At 38.7% G+C, this 17,813-nt stretch overlaps 1 pseudogene; it reads left to right on the forward strand.

Moving 5' to 3' along the window:
• The first annotated feature begins 8,407 nt into the window (after positions 1–8,407).
• Positions 8,408–10,857, forward strand: LOC108543407 (zinc finger protein 655-like; annotated as a pseudogene).
• The last annotated feature ends 6,956 nt before the right edge of the window (positions 10,858–17,813 follow it).

Consider the following 17,813-nt stretch of genomic DNA (forward strand, 5'->3'; position numbering starts at 1 on the left):
AACCTAGCAAGACAGGCCAACATTCAAGTTCAGGAAATACAGAGGACACCACAAAGATACTTCTTGAGAAGAGCAACCCCAAGCCACATAATCCTCAGATTCATCAAGGTTGAAATGAAGGAAAAAATGTTAAGGGCAGCCAGACAGAAAGGTCATGCTACCCACAAAGGGAAGCCCATCAGACTAACAGCAGATCTCTCTGCAGAAACCCTACAAGCCAGAAGAGAGTGGGGACCAATATTCAACATTCTTAAAGAAAATAATTTTCAACCCAGAATTTCATATCCAGCCAAACTAAGCTTCATAAGTGAAAGAGAAATAAAATCCTTTACAAACAAGCAAATGCTGAGAGATGTTGTCACCACCAGGCCTGCCTTACAAGAGCTCCTGAAGGAAACAGTAAACATGGAAAGGAAAAACCAGTACCAGCCGCTGCAAAAACATACCAAATTGTAAGGACCATTGACACTATGAAGAAGCTGCATCAACTAACAGGCAAAATAACCAGCTAGCATCATAATGAAAAGATCAAATTCACACATAACAATATTAACCTTAAATGTAAATGGGCTAAATGCCCCAATTAAAAGACACAGACTGGAAAATTGGATAACAAGTCAAGACCCATCAGTGTGCTATATTCAGGAGACCCATCTCATGTGCAAGGACACACATGGGCTGAAAATAAAGGGTTGGAGGAATATTTACAAAGCAAATGGAAGGGGAAAAAGGCAGGGATTGCCATCCTAGTCTCTGATAAAACAGACTTTAAAACAACAAAGATCAAAAAAGATAAAGAAGGGCATCACATAGTAGTAAAGGGATCAATTCAACAGGAAGATCTAACTATCCTAAATATATATGCACTCAATACAGGAGCACCCAGATTCACAAAGCAAGTTCTCTACAAAACTCTCCACCCCAAATCAACAGAATATACATTCTTCTCAGTACCACATTGCTCTTATGCTAAAATTGACCACATAATTGGAAGTAAAAGATGCCTCAGCAAACACAAAAGAATGGAAATCATAACAGTCTCTCAGACCACAGTGCAATCAAATTAGAACTCAGGATTAAGAAACTCACTCAAAACCACACAACTACATGGAAACTGAACAACCTGCTCCTGAATGACTACTGGATAAATAATGAAATTAAGGTGGAAATAAATAAGTTCTTTGACACCAATGAGAACAAAGACACAACATACCAGAATATCTGGGACACAGATAAAGCAGTGTTTAGAGGAAAATTTATAGCACTAAATGCCCACAGGAGAAAGTGGGAAAGATCTAAAATCAACACCCTAGCATAACAATTAAAACAACAAATTTTGTTCTTTTGCAAAGAGCAAGCAAATTCAAAAGCTAGCAGAAGACCAAAAATAACTAAGATCAGAGCAGCACTGAAGAAGATAGAGACATGAAAAATCCTTAAAAAATCAGTGAATCCAGGAGCTGGTTGTTTGAAAAGATCAACAAAATTGATAGACCGCTAGCAAAGCTAATAAAGAAGAAAAGAGAGAAGAATCAAATAGACACAATAAAAAATAATAAAAGGGATCTCACCACTGATCCCACAGAAATACAAACTACCATCAGAGAATACTATAAACACCTTTACACAAATAAAGTAGAAAATCTAGAGGAAATGGACATATACATATAACAGACATATACATATAAATCTAGAGGAAACTGCACATATACACCCTCTCAAGACTAAACATGGAAGAAGTCAAATCTCTGAATAGACCAATAGCAAGTTCTGATATTGAGGCAGTGATTAATAGCCTACTAACAAAAAAAAGCTCAGGACCAGACAGATTCACAGACAGATTCTACCAGAGATACAGAGAGGAGCTAGTACCATTCCTTCTGAAACTATTCCAAACAACAGAAAAAGAGGGACTGCTTCCTAACTCATTTTATGAGGCCAGCATCATCCTGATACCCAAACCTGGCAGAGACACAACAAAAAAAAAGAATTTCAGGCCAATATCCCTGATGAACATTGATGTGAAAATCGTCAATAAAATACTGGCAAACTGAATCCAGCAGCACATCAGAAAGCTTACCCACCATGATCAAGTTGGCTTCATCCCTAGGATGCAAGGCTAGTTCAACATACACAAATAAATAAATGTAATCCATCACATAAGCAGAACCAATGACAAAAGCCACATGATTATCTCAATAGATACAGAAAAGGTCTTTGATAAAACTCAACACACCTTCATGCTAAAAACTCTCAATACGCTAGGTATTGATGGAATGTATCTCAAAATAATGTTACTTATGACAAAACCACAGCCAATATCATACTGAATGGGCAAAAGCTGGAAGCATTCCTATTGAAAACCGGCACAAGACAAGGATGTCTCACTACCTCTATTGAACATACTATTGGAAGTGCTGGCCAGGGCAATCAGACAAGAGAAAGAAATAAAGCATATTCAAATAGGAAGACAGGAAGTCAAATTGTCTCTGTTTGCAGACAACATGATAGTATATTTAGAAAATCCAATCATCTCAGCCCCAAACCTCCTTAAGCTGATAAGCAATTTCAGCAAACTCTCAAGATATAAAAATTAAAGTGCAAAAATCACAAGCATTCCTATACACCGATAATAGACAAACAGAGGGGCAAATCATGGGTGAACTCCCCTTCACAATTGCTACAAAGAGAATAAAATACTGAGAAATCCAACTTACAAGGGATGTGAAGGACTTCTTCAAGGAGAACTACAAACCACTGCTCAGCGAAATAAGAGAGGACACAAACAAATGGAAAAACATTACATGCTCATGGATAGGAAGAATCATTATCGTGAAAATGGTCATACTGTCCAAAGTAATTTATAGATTCAGTGCTATCACCATCAAGCTATCATTGACTTTCTTCACAGAATTGGAAAAAACTGCTTTAAAGTTCATATGCAACCAAAACAGAGCCTGTATAGCCAAGACAATCCTAAGGAAAAGAACAAAGCTGGAGACATCATGCTACCTGACTTCAAACTATGCTATAAGACTACAGTAACCAAAACAGCATGGTACTGGTACTGAAACAGATATATAGACCAATAGAACAGAACTGAGGCCTCAGAAATATGCCACATATCNTACTGTCCAAAGTAATTTATAGATTCAGTGCTATCACCATCAAGCTATCATTGACTTTCTTCACAGAATTGGAAAAAACTGCTTTAAAGTTCATATGCAACCAAAACAGAGCCTGTATAGCCAAGACAATCCTAAGGAAAAGAACAAAGCTGGAGACATCATGCTACCTGACTTCAAACTATGCTATAAGACTACAGTAACCAAAACAGCATGGTACTGGTACTGAAACAGATATATAGACCAATAGAACAGAACTGAGGCCTCAGAAATAATGCCACATATCTACAACCATCAGATCTTTGACAAACCTGACAAAAACAAGCAATGGGGAAAGGATATCCTATTTAATAAATGCTGCTGGGAAAACTGGCTAGCCATATGCAGAAAACTGAAACTGGACTCCTTCTTTACACCTTACACAAAAATTAACTCAAGATGGATTAAAGACTTAAACATAAGACCTAAAACCATAAAGACCCTAGAAGAAAACCTAGACAGTACCATTCAGGACATAGGCATGGGCAAAGTCTTCATGTCTGAAACACCAAAAGCAATGGCAACAAAAGCCAAAATTGACAAATGGGATCTAATCAAACTAAAGAGCTTCTGCACAGCAAAAGAAACTATTATTAGAGTGAATAGGCAACCTAAACAATGGGAGAAAAATTTTGCAACCTATCCATCTGACAAAGGGCTAATATCCAGAATCTACAGGAACTTAAACAAATTTACAAGAAAAAAACAACCCTATCCAAAAGTGGGTGAACGATATGAACAGACACTTCTCAAAAGAAGACATTTATGTGGCCAAAAAAACATATGAAGAAAAGCTCATCATCACTGGTCATTAGAGAAATGCAAATTAAAACCACAATGAGATACTATCACATACCAGTTAGGATCGTGACCATTAAAAAGTCAGGAAACAACAGATGCTGGAGAGGATATGGAGAAATAGGAATGCTTTTACAGTGTTGGTGGAGTGTAAATTAGTTCAACCATCGTGGAAGAGTGTGGCGATTTCTCAAGGATCTAGAACCAGAAATACCATTTGACCCAGCAATTCCATTACTGGGTTTACCCAAGGATTATAATCATTCTAGTATAAAAGACACATCACTGTATGTTTACTGCAGCATGTTCACAATGCAAGACTTGGACCAACCCATGGCCTCATGTGATGGCTTGGTAAGTCAATGTGGCACATTACACCATGGAATTACATGCAGCCATAAAAAAGGATGAGTTCATGTCCTTTGCAGGGACATGGATGAAACTGGAAACCATTCTCAGCAAACTAACACAGGAACAGAAAACCAAATACCACGTGTTCTCACTCATAAGTGGGAGTTGAACAACGAGAACACATGGACACAGGGAGGGGAACATCACACACCAGGGACTGTCTGGCAGTGGGGGTCTAGGGGAGGGACAGTATTAGGAGAAATACCTAATGTAGATGAAAGGTTGATGGGTGCAGCACACCACCATGGCATGTGTATACCTATGTAACAAATCTGCACATTCTGCACATGTATCCCAGAACTTAAAATATATTTTTTAAAAAGGAATGAAATACTGACACATGCTACAACATGGTTGAAACTTCAAAATATTATGTCAAATGAAAAAAACCAATCACAAAAGGTTACATATTATATTGTTCTATCTATATGAAGTGTCCAGAATAGGCCAATTCAAAGATACAGAAAGTAGGTTAAAATGTCCAGAAAGTGAGTCACTCTAAAGAGACATAAAGTAGGTTGCCTGGGACTGTGGTTCAGGTGTGAGACTGGAGAATGAGGAGTGACTCTTAAAGTGTATTGGTTTCTTTTTCAGAGTACTGAAAATGTGTTAAAATTTAATTGTAGTGATGGTTGCAGAGTTCTGTGAATATACTAAAAACTGTCGATTTGTACATTTTGAATGAATAAATTGTACAGTATGTAAATTATATGTCAATAAAGCTGTTAAAAAAGCAATGGCAGCCAGGCATGGTGGCTCATGCCTGTAATCTCAGCACTTTGGGAGGCTGAGGCAGGAGGATCACTTGAGACCAGGAGTTTCAGATCAGCCTGGGCCACATGTCAACATTCAGTTTCTACAAAAAGTTTAAAAATTAGCTGGGTGTGGTAGCATGTGCCTATAGTCATAGCTACTCAGGAGGCTGAGGTGAGAAGATCTCTGGAGTCCAGGAGATTTAGGCTGCAGTGAGCCATGAACATGCCACTGCAGTCCAGTCTGGGTAACAGAACAAGAGTCTTCTCCAAACCAAAAGAAAAAAAGAAAAAGAAGGAAAAGAAAGAAAGAAAGAAAGAAAGACAAGAAAGAAAGAAAGAGGCGAGAGAGAGAAGACGAGAGAGAGAGAGAGAGAGAGAGAGAGAGAGAGAGAGAGAGAGGAGAAGAAGAGGAGCAGGGAGGGAGCGAGGAGGGGGAGAGGAGGCGAGGGAGGGGGAGAGAGAGAGGAAGGAAGGAAGGAAGGAAGGAAGGAAGGAAGGAAGGAAGGAAGGAGGGAGGGAAGGAAGGAAGAGAACGGAAAGGAAAGGAAAGGAAAGGAAAAGAAAATAAAGAAAAGAAAAGAAAAGAAAAGGAAAGGAAAGGAAAGGAAAGAAAAGAGAAAGAAAGAAAGAGAGAGGAAGGAAACACGGAAGGAAACAACAACAAACAAACAAACAAAAAACAATGGCAAGCTGGGCATGATGGTGCATACCTGTGGTCCCAGCTACTTCAGAGACAGAGGCAAGAGGATCACTTGAGTTCAGGAGTTTGAGACTATCCTGAGCAACATAGTGAGACCCTATTCTTAAAAAATTCAATCAATTAAGTTTTTAAAAAATCAATGACAGAAATAAACACACACACACACACACACACACACACACACACTTGTACATAGACCCACTATCAGATGCCTGGGCCACACTGCAGAGCTGCAGATTCCTAATATATAGAGATATTTTTAACAATCATTGCAAAGGATGAGAACCAAGATAGCATTTAAAATTTTTATTTATGGAGTTTTGATGGGAAGGTCCATTTTCTAGCACTAGACCCACCTAAAAATGATTAAGTATTCATATTTTTGTGTGATAAATAAAGCAACACAAAGAAATAATTTAAAATATTTATAAGTATTTTCATATAAATTTAAATCTCATCCCACCTCAAGCCCTGTGAGGTTAGAATGGTGGGAGACCTCTGTGGGGGAGGAGGGAGGCATCTGACTCTGCTCTTCACCTCTGGAGACATGGGCCCAGGTGCTAAGACCTCAGGTGCTGAGTGCCAAATAATTATATTTTTCAGTCCATGGCACATTATCATTATATGTCCATGCGATGTTGGGAGGCCTCTCTTGTTTTGTCTATTCCTGTTTATTTACAAATCTCCATACATAACCATTCTCAAATATTTAACATCTTTTTGTTTGTATTCTTGCATGATGTGTACCATTTTGTGTGCTAAATTTCTAATACGTAGAAATTTATGTAAACATTTCTAAGTTATGTATCTCATCGTATCATTTATGCCTGGTTTACTACTTTGGAAGGAATGAGAAGCTATCAGAGCCCTGCAATGAACATTCATTTATTGCATTTTTAATGAAATGGCTACTATGTGCACCTCTGTAATAAGGAGGAAGGCAGTATGACAATGTGGCAAGGAGCTCTGGCTCTGGGTTCTGAATGCCAGGGTTCAAATTCTCGCTCCTCCATTTACTAGCTGCTTGGGCTTGGACAGGTTACTTGGACCTCTTTGCTTTTCAGTTTAATCACCAGTAAAGTGTGGATACTTTCTTTCTTTTTTCCTTTTTTTTTTTTTCTGAGACGAAGTCTCACTCTGTCACCAGGCTGGAGTGCAGTGGCGCGATCTTGACTCACTGCAACCTCTACCTCCAGGTTCAAGCAATTCTCCTGCCTCAGCCTCCCGAGTAGCTGGCACTACAGGCACGCACCACCACGCCCAGTTAATTTTTGTATTGTAGTAGAGATGGGGTTTCACCATGTTGGCCAGGCTGGTCTCAAAGTCCTGACCTCAGGTGATCTGCCCACCTCGGCCTCTCAAAGTACTGGGATTACAGGCATAAGCCACTGCACCCAGCTAAGTGTAAATTCTTTAGCACACATCTCAGAGGTGGTTATAAGGATTAAATATCCAGGGGGGAGAGGATGATATTAATCCCAGTATCGTAGGGGGTTTAAAATACCTTTCTTCTGTGTGTTCTGATCTCCTTGCTCATAGGCTCTCACGTGGAATCTTTGGGGGAGCTGTTCTTCATATTTTCCAGCCCCAGTGCCCTTTTAACAAAATTGGGTAGCTGTAAATACATTGATACTTGGGCACAGAGTTGGCACTCAATAAGTAGGTGTTAAGTAAATGAATCAAAATAAGTGCAAGATACAAGATACATGGTCCCTTCTGTCAAGGAGTTTATAAATCAAGTATGAATGATATACCTGAAATCACTTAAAAAATCTATGTAAAGGGCCGGGCACGGTGGCTCATGCCTGTAATCCCAGCACGTTGGGAGGTCCAGGCAGGTGGATAATCTGAGGTCAGGAATTCAGGACCAGCCTGGCCAACATGGTGAAACCCCATCTCTACTAAAAATACAAAAATTAGCTGGGCGTGGTGGTGCACACCTGTAAAAACAGCTACTCAGGAAGCTGAGGCTGGGTAATCACTTGCACCCAGAAGGCGAAAGTTACAGTGAGCTGAGATCATGCCACGGCACTCCAGCCCGGACGACAGAGTGAAGAAACTCTGTCACAAAAAACAAAACACAAAGCAAAAAACCTGTGTAAACACCATTATATGTGACATGTCAGGATAAGAGGAATAACTAACAAATTTTGTAGACATTCAGTAAATGGAGAGAAAGGTTTTTGGAGATGAGGGGCTTGAGCTAGACCTTGTATGTGTGCTATTAGAAGCTTCCTTGGTTGGACACATATAAAAACTTTGTTTTTTGATGCTAATAGTATTAAAATTCTGTCTCCTTGGAAGCAGACTGCCTATTGCTTTAGCTTTAAAAGAGATTTAGATCCAAGCATTCCATTATGCAAGCCATAGAAGGACCATTTTATGTGAAGATGCACTTTGATTGCATTTTCCTCTATCCACGTTTTATTGTAGTTAGTTGTTTAGAGCTGTTTCTGTGTAGAGTGTGAGGTCCTTGAGGTCCTTAAGGGAAGGGACCTTGCTTGCCCTATTTATCCCCTGCATACTTTGCATAAAGGAGGCACTCCATAAATGTTTATTGAATAAATGCTACACTCCTAATGGGTAAGAATGTGTCATCTTATTCTTAGTTTTCTTATGTGCACTGAAACAAATTGTTTCTTGAGTTTGGTTGTTAGAATATTTATTAAGTTTCACTGATTCTTTTGCTACAGGTTAGCTAATCATGCAGCAGCTGCTTGAGTTTCACCTTTCTCTAGTCCAGCAGAATTATATTTTGATGACCTCCATTTTGATGCTTGTATACCAGCTCTAATCCAAAGATTGATCTTTAGGAAACAGATGGAGACTGATAAGGATAACTTCCGTGAAGACAAACCCATGCACGCATTCTGTTGTCCGAATAATGTTTAAATTAATCCTTCTGCTCCCAAGCCATCAACTTGCCCCTTAACATACATCTTTCTAGAGCCCAAATCTGAGCTCCTTGTAGAAGATCTTTGCCCTCTTCACTCTCCAGGCCTTCCTAATTAATGTCTTCTCAGAGTTTACCTTCTCTCTCTCTTGACATTAGTTAAAAGAAAACGTGGCTGCTCTAGCATGTGGGGATACATGACCACATCCCATTTCCTTCTCTATGACCAGGATTTCCAATTTCCAAGCCCATGGGCTCTCCCAGCTGGAACAGGATCTGTAGGTCTTTGACCTGGAAACTAAGACTGAAGAAGTCTTAAGAGATGACTGCTCAGGTGAGGAAGGCAGAATCAATCAGATGGAATTAGCAGGGAAGTAAAGTTCAACTGTTGAGCCAAGTTGTAGCTGCTTTGGCACTCAGAATGAAGAGTTCTGTGTGTGTGTCCCAGCATGGAGAGTTATTTCCTTTTTCCTTCAGTTAGGTTGACCCTTTCCATTTGTTTAGGACCTGTGCACATGTTGTACTGGGTCCCCGGCCAAGTTGGTTATCTAAAATTCTTTCAAACTATTTCCCTATTATCTCCTTAACTGTTGTCTTCTTACTCTGCTGAATGTGTCTGCTCTTTTACCTCACTGCTCCTGTTCATGCCCCTACTTCTGCTGTTGAGATTTTGTGCCTGTTTTTCAGAGTAAATAAACTTTTCTTGTCCTTGTAGATATTACATTGTTTAGTTTTCTCATCTGAGTTTTCTTTTCCTAAGCACAGGGAACAGATTACATTTGTATTTTATATTTATATATTGTATCAGATGGAGAGCCCAGAGAAGAGAACAAGCTGTCGATTCCTAAGGAGAAAATTTCAGAAGTACATTCATACAAAGTGATAGTAGGAAGACTCAAACACAGTATTACCTAAGTGAGAGACTAGAGAAGTGTGTAAGTCTGAGGACAGATCAGAAGGGCTTCAGGAAATTCTAAGGAAATTTCTTTACCTGGAAAGTTTAGGCAAATAGCAATCAGCACAGAAACCTTCACCAGTGAGAAGAACAATGAATGTAATAAACCGGAAAAAAGCTTCAGTCTGGACTCTACTAATGATGCAGATCAGAAAGTTCTTAGAATACAGAATATTGATGATAATGATAAGAATGACATGAGCTCCAACCAGAATTCAGCCTCTGGTAAACATGAACACACAAATCGAACACAGGATTTTCAGAGTAGTAAATGTAAGGAAAGCTTAATGGATCTCTCCCTCCTCAATAAATGGGACAGCATCCTTAACACTGAGAAATCCTGTAAATGTGATGTATGTGAGAAAGTTTTCCATCAGAGCTCAGCCCTTACTAGACATCAGAGAATCCCTACTAGAGAGAAGCTCTACAAATGTAAAGAATGTGAAAAGTCTTCCAGTTAGAGCTCAAGTCTTAGTCAACATAAAAGAATACACACTAGAGAAAAACCTTACAAATGTGAAGCACCTGGTAAATCCTGTGACGCATCTGACAAATCCTGTAGTCCAAGCTCAGGCATAATTCAACACAAGAAAATTCACACCAGAGCCAAAGCTTACAAATGTAGCCGTTGTGAAAGAGTCTTCAGTCATAGTGTCCGCCTTACTCAACATCAGAAAATTCACAAAGAGATGCCCTGTAAGTGTACTATATGTGGCAGTGACTTCTGCCATACTTCATACCTGTTTGAACATCAGAGGGTCCACCATGAAGGGAAATCCTATAAGTATGATGAATATGGGTTGGCCTATATTAAACAAGGAATTCATTTCAGAGAAAAACCCTATACATATAATGAATGTGGAAAAAACTTCAGATTGAATTCACATTTAATTCAGCATCAAAGAATTCACACAGGAATGAAACTGCATGAATGTTATGAATATGGAAAAGCTTTCAGTCAAACCTCATGCCTTATTCACCATCAAATAATGCATAGGAAAGAGAAATCATATGAATGTAATGAGTATGAGGGCAGTTTCAGTCATCGCTCAGAACTTATCCTGCAACAAGAAGTCGTCACCAGACAGAAAGTCTTTGATTGGGATGTACGGGAAAAGAACTCCAGTCAGAGAGCACACTTCGTTCAATATCAGAGCGTTCATACCAAAGAGGACTCATGAATATAATGAGGGTGAAAAGACATTTAGTCTAGTCAAATTCAGGCTTCATTCAACATCCGAGGTTCACACCAGGGAGAAATCATGTACATACTGCATGTGGTAAAGCCTTCAGTCATAGCTCAACCATTACTCAGCATCAGATAATTCAATTTTCATGCTATTAATATTTTCATGCCTTAGTCATATTTGGAGAATTCATATGGGAATAAAATTCCATTACTGCAATGAACGTAAAAAAGCCATCAGTCAAAGAAACTACCTTGTTTAGTATCAAATTCATGCCATGCAAAAAGATTATAAATGTAATAAAAGTGCATGTGCATGAGGAGATTCAGTCATAACCCAACGCTCATTCAACATCAAAGAATCTATATCTAAGAGAAGTTATTTGATTGTAGTAAATGGCAAATCTTTCAATGGGAGTTTAACTAGTCTTTGCCATATCAGAATATCCATATTAGACAAGAATTTGATGTAATGCAAATGGAAAACTTGACACCACGTTTCAGGCTTTACCCAGCCTCAAAATAATGGAAAGAAAATTGTTGATTATTTAGTTGTGAGATTGTTAATACATAGTCCCAATCTTTATCATTGCACAAGAATCTAGGGGTGGCTTGGTAAATGCAGTGCCATTTTCTCATGGCATTCCTTTATTTAATATGTGTTCTAAGTAGATACGTTCATTTTTACTTTTTATTATAATAATTTTGATACTAAAAAGAACAGAGATGGGGTCTCACTTTGTTGCCCAGGCTGGTCTTGAACTCCTGGCCTCAAGCTGTCTTCTCACCTTGTCCTCCCAAAGTGCTGGGGTTACAGGTGTGAGTCACTGTGCCAGGCCTATTTTATTTATAGAACTCATTTAAGCTGTTTTTATTTTAATATGCCCTACAAATATTTTTATTTTTCTTGAAATTGGTTCTTAGTGTTCACAATTTCCCTAAGATACTGCTAATGCACCAGTATTAAAACACCTCAGTGTAATAGCTCATTTAGCTTTTTCTGATGTTCTTGGCCCAAGTTCTCTCCAAATCCAACTCTTACGCTTATTCTTTACTAGGGACCCTATGTTATTGCTTTACAGCCACAACACTTGGATGCCTGTTTATTGATTTCTCCATTCCCTTAAGCACCTTTAGAAGATTTAGAAGATTCCTAGTTTTAAGCGTTTCACCAGCAAGTATTCCACATCTAGTTGATGTCGCTGCTCGAATGTCTTATTTCCTAAAGTGAAGCATCTTTTTAAAAAAAGAATTGGATTTAAAATATATCCAGTCCAATATAAGTATGAATATAAGTAAGTGTTTTCTATCCTGAGTTTGTAGCAGGCAGCCAAACATTTTCAAATGATGCCCAAGATTTTGGTTGCCTTGTGTGCATCCACAGCCTGCAAAGAGAGATGATAAGACATCAGGGAGCCAACAAGACTCCTGGTAACCTCCCTACATACATTCAGTGCCTCTTCTGCATGCCTAAGCTTAGAGTTCTTTTGCATACCTCTAAGGCCAGCAAAATGCTCAGGTCTCCTTTGGTAGGGTAAACATAAGAACATACACAGGCTGGGTGCGGTGGCTCACATCTGTAATCCCAGCACTTTGGCAGGCCAAGACGGTTGGATCACGAGGTCAGGAGATGGAGACCATTCTGGCCAACATGGTGAAACCTCATCTCTACTAAAAATACAAAAATTAGCCAGGTGTGGTGGCACGTGCCTGTAGTCTCAGCTACTCAGGAGGCTGAGGCAGGAGAATCGCTTGATCCCTGCAGGTGGAGGTTGCAGTGAGCCGAGATCGCCACTGCACTCCAGCCTGGCCAAGACTCCATCTCAAAACAAAACAACACAACACAACGCAACACAAAAACATACAAAAAACCCCCAGCGTCGTAAGGGAATGTAGCCTTTCAACAGAGATGATGCTGTTCTTACGTTAATCTCAGAGACAATATTTCAAGAGAGTGGCAGGTCTGTTCCTGGTAAAATTTTAACCTTTAGAATTGCAGATAAATGTTTGAATTCTCCCCCACCCCCCAACACCAACCAGTCTTCCCTCATCAATCCAGGACAGTATTTGAAGTATGAAGGTTTTGTGTTAGTTGTTTATCCATTATCACATTTTCGTATTTTAATAGTCTACAGGCCATATAAAAGAACACGGCTTTTTGATTGATAAAAGGGATTATAGATGTTGGCTCAAGTTCAGGGCCACCATCATGTACCTAACAGGAGCTCATGCTTCTTTAGGTAATATCAAAGCATTTTGCATTTTTCCATCTTAAGATTTATAACATTGTGTGAATAAGACAAGTGTTATTTAAAATTCTAGTTGTCAATCCAGGCTTTCGTAGTTCAGATGTTATAATATTCGCTAGGGACCATCAACAAATATATAAAAATACATTGCTCACTCTATAATCCTCCTTTACAAAAGGTGTCACAGAGGATGTCCACCCACGGTGATATTAGGGGCAATATAATCATCTCCTTTGTATGTTACAAATAATGTCACAGAGGTGGCATATTGTCACCTCATTATGTGACATAATGTCACATAATGTCCACCCATGGGGATATTTGTGACGATATAATTATCTCTCATGAATATTATGAATAATGTCACAAAGGGTGACCACCCACGCTGATATTAGGGGCAATGTCATCATCCGCCATGGATACTACGAATAATGTCACTAAGGGTGTACACCCCCTGTGATATTAGGAATAATTTCATCTTCTTTTTTGGATATTACGAATATGGTAGCACTGAAAATGCACACCTTGTGTGACATTAGAAGGAATATAATCTCTTTCCTTGGATATTATGAACAATAGTATCACCGAGGGTGTACATTCCATGGGATATTACAAGTAACATCATCTACTCCCTTGGATATTACGAACAATAGCATCACAGAGGGTGTACCCATACAATATTAGGAGTAACATTATCTCCTCCCTTGCATATTGCAAATAATAGCATCACAGAGGGTGTACACCCCATGTGATATTAGAAGTAACATGATTTCCTCCTATGGATGTTACAAATAATAGCATCACAAAGGGTGTACGTACCATGTGATATTAGGAATAACATTATATCTTTCCTTGTATATTACAAATAATAGTATCACAGAGAATGTACACCCTGTTCAATATTAGGAGCAACATCATTTTTTCTAAATATTTTTTCTAAATATTTTCTAAATATATGAATATTTTCTAAATATTATGAATAATAGTAACAATATTCTTTTTACTTTTCTAAATATTATGAATAATAGTATCACAAAGGGTGTACACCCTCTGCGATATTAGCAGTAGCATCATCTCCTTTCTGAGATATTACAAATAATAGTATCACGAAGGGTGTACACCCTGTGCTATATTAGGAGTAACATCATCTCCTCCCTTAAATATTATGAATAATAGTATTACAGAGGGTGTACACTCCATGTGATATTAGAAATAACATAATCTCTTCCCTTAAATATTACGAATAATAGTATCACAGAGGGTGTACACCCTGTGTGATATTAGAAGTAACATCATCACCTCCCTTGGATATTATGAAGAATAGTATCACCGAGAGTGTAAACCCCTTGTGATATTAGAGGTAATATCATCTCCTCCGTTGCATATTACAAATAGTATCACAGAGGGTGTACACTCCCTGTGTTATTAGGAGTAATTCCTCTCCTCCATTGGATGTTATGAATATTATCACAGAGGGTGTACACCCACTATGATATAAGGAGTGTATCATCTCCTCTTTTGGATATTACAAAGAGTATCACAGAAAGTGCACACCCCCTGCAATATTGGGAGCAATATCATTTCCTCCCTTGGATATTATGAATAATATTACAGAGGCTGTACATACAAAGTGTGTATGATATTAGCAGTAATATCATCTCCCTTGGATATTATGAATAATATCACAAAAAGTGTACACCCACTACTGTATTAGGAGTAATATCTCCTTCCTTGGATATTATGAATAATATCACAAAGGGTGTACAGCCACTGAGACATTAGGAGTAATATCATCTCCTCCCTTGGATATTACAAATATAATCACAGGGGGTGTACACACAGGGTGTGTAGGATATTAGGAGTAATATCACCTCCTTCCTTGCATATTACAAATAATATCACAGAGGGTGTACATCCACTGTGATATTAGAAGTAATATCATCTCCTTTTTTGGATATTATGAATAATGTCACAGAGGGTGTACACCCCCTGCGACATCAGGAGTGATGTCATCTCCTTCCTTGGACATCATTACAAATAATATCATAGAGGTTTTACACTCACTGCAGTATTAGGAGTAATGTCATCTCCTCCCTTGGACTTTATTACGAATAATATCACAGAGGGTGTGCTCCCATTGCGATATTAGGAGTAATGTCATCTCCTCCCTTGGACATTACTACCAATAATATCGCAGAGGGTGTACGCCCATTGCAATATTAGGGGTAATGTTCTCTCCTCTCTTGGACTTTATTACGAATAATATCACAGAGGGTGTATGCCTATTGCGATATTAGGAGGAAGGTCATCTCCTCCCTTGGACATTTTTACGAATAATATCACAGAGGGTGTACTTCCACTGTGATATTAGGAGTAATGTCATCTCCTCCCTTAGACATCATTACTAATAATATCAGAGAGGGTTTAAGCCTACTGTGATATTAAGAGAAATGTCATCTACTTTTTGAACATCATTGCGAATAATATCATGGAGGGTGTACGCCCACTGCGATATTATAAGCCTACTGAGATATTGGGAGTAATGTAATCTCCTGCCTTGGACATGATTATGAATTATGTCACGAAGGGTATATGCACACTGAGGCATTAGGAGTAATGTCTTCTCCTCCTTTGGACATCATTACGAATAATATCGCAAGGGGTGTACATTCACTGCAATGTTAGAAGTAATGTCATCTCCTTTCTTGAAAATCATTACGAAAAATATCACTGAGGATGTATGCCCACTGTGATATTAGAAGAAATATCATCTTTTTTGTTGGACATCATTGCGAATTATATCACGGAGGGTCTACACCCACTGTGATAGGAGTAATAATATCATCTTTCCCCTTGGATATTACGAATTATATCACAGAGGGTGTACACACAGGGTGTTTACGATATTAGTAGTAATATCATTTCCCCCGTTGGATATTATGAATAATATCACAGAGGATGTACACCCCTTGCGATATTAGGAGTAACATCATCTCCCTCCTTAATTGTTATGAATAATATCACAGAGGGTGTACACCCCTGAGATATTAGAAGTAATATAATCACCTGCCTTGGATATTATGAAGAATATCACAGAGGGTGTACACAGGGTGTTTACATTATTATAAGTAATACCATCTCCCCCTGAGATATTGCAAATAATATCACAGAGGGTGTACACCACCTGCGATATTATTAGGAGTAGTGTCATGTCCCTTCTGGGACATTACAAAGAATCTCACAGAGGGGGTACACATCCGGCGATATTATTAGGAGTAATATCGTCTCCTCCCCGCTGGGATATTATGAAGAATCTCGCAGAGGGGGTACACCCCTGTGATATTATTATGAGCAATGTCATCTCTCCCCTGGGATACTGCGAAGAATCTCACAGAGGGAATACTCCCCTGTGATATTGTTAAGAGTAATATTATCTCCCCCGTTGGAAATTACAAAGAAACTCATAAAGGGGGTAAACCCCCTGCAACATTATTAGGAATAATATCATTTCCTCCCACCTGGGATATTACAAAGAATCTCACAGAGGGGGTACACTCCCTGAGATATTGTTAGGAGTAATATCATTTCCTCCCTGGGATATTACAAAGAATATCACAGAGGTGTACACCTCTAGCGATATTAGGAGTACATTATCTCCCCTATGATAAATATCACACAGAGTGTACACTTTATGCGATATAAGGAGTAACATAATTTCTTCCCTGGGATATTATGAAGAATATCACAGAGGGTGTATATCCCCTGCGATATTAGGAGTAACATCATCTCCCCCCTTGGATATTATGAAGAATATCACACAGGGAGTACATTTCCTGCGATATTAGGAGTAACATAACCTCCCCCCTTGAATATGATGAAAAATGTCACAGAGGGTGTACACCCCTGTAAAATTCGGAGCAACATCATCTCTCCCCTTGGATATTTCGAAGAATATCACAGAAGGTGTACACTCCCTGCGATATTAGGAGTAACATCATTTCCCTCTGCCCCAGATATTACGAAGAATATCACAGAGGGTGTAAATTCCCTGCGATATTAGAAGTATCATCATCTCCAATTTTGGATATTATGAAGAATAACACAGAGGGTGTACACCCCGTGCGATATTAAGAGTAACATCATCTCCCCCTTTGGATATTTTGAAGAATATCACAGAGGGGGTGTCCATTTCCTGCGATATTAGAAGTAGCTTCATCCCCCACCTTGGATATTACAAAGAATATCACAGAGGGTGTACACACAAGGTGTTTACAATATTATAAGTAATATCTGCGAAGTAATGTCATCTTCCCCCTTGGTTATTACGAATAATATCACGGAGCATGTACACACCCTGCGAAGTAATATTCTCTCCCCCATTGAATATTACGAATAATCTCACAAAAGGTGTACACCCTCTGTGAATATATTACTTATATAAGTATATATTATATTATAAGTAATATATATTACTTACATATGTTATATTGTAAACACCCTGTGTATAAGTAATATATTATTATAATCCAATATAAGTAATTGGATTTTAAGAATAATATCACAGTGGGTGTACATTCCCTGCGATGTTATTAGGAGTAATATCATCTCCCTTCTGGGATATTACGAAGAATCTCACAGAGAAGGTACACCCCCAGCAACATTATAAGAAGGAATGTCATCTCCCCATCGGGATACTACGAAG

This window comes from Rhinopithecus bieti, unplaced genomic scaffold (genome assembly GCF_001698545.2).
Source record: "Rhinopithecus bieti isolate Rb0 unplaced genomic scaffold, ASM169854v2 scaffold_23881, whole genome shotgun sequence".
Taxonomy (NCBI): domain Eukaryota; kingdom Metazoa; phylum Chordata; class Mammalia; order Primates; family Cercopithecidae; genus Rhinopithecus; species Rhinopithecus bieti.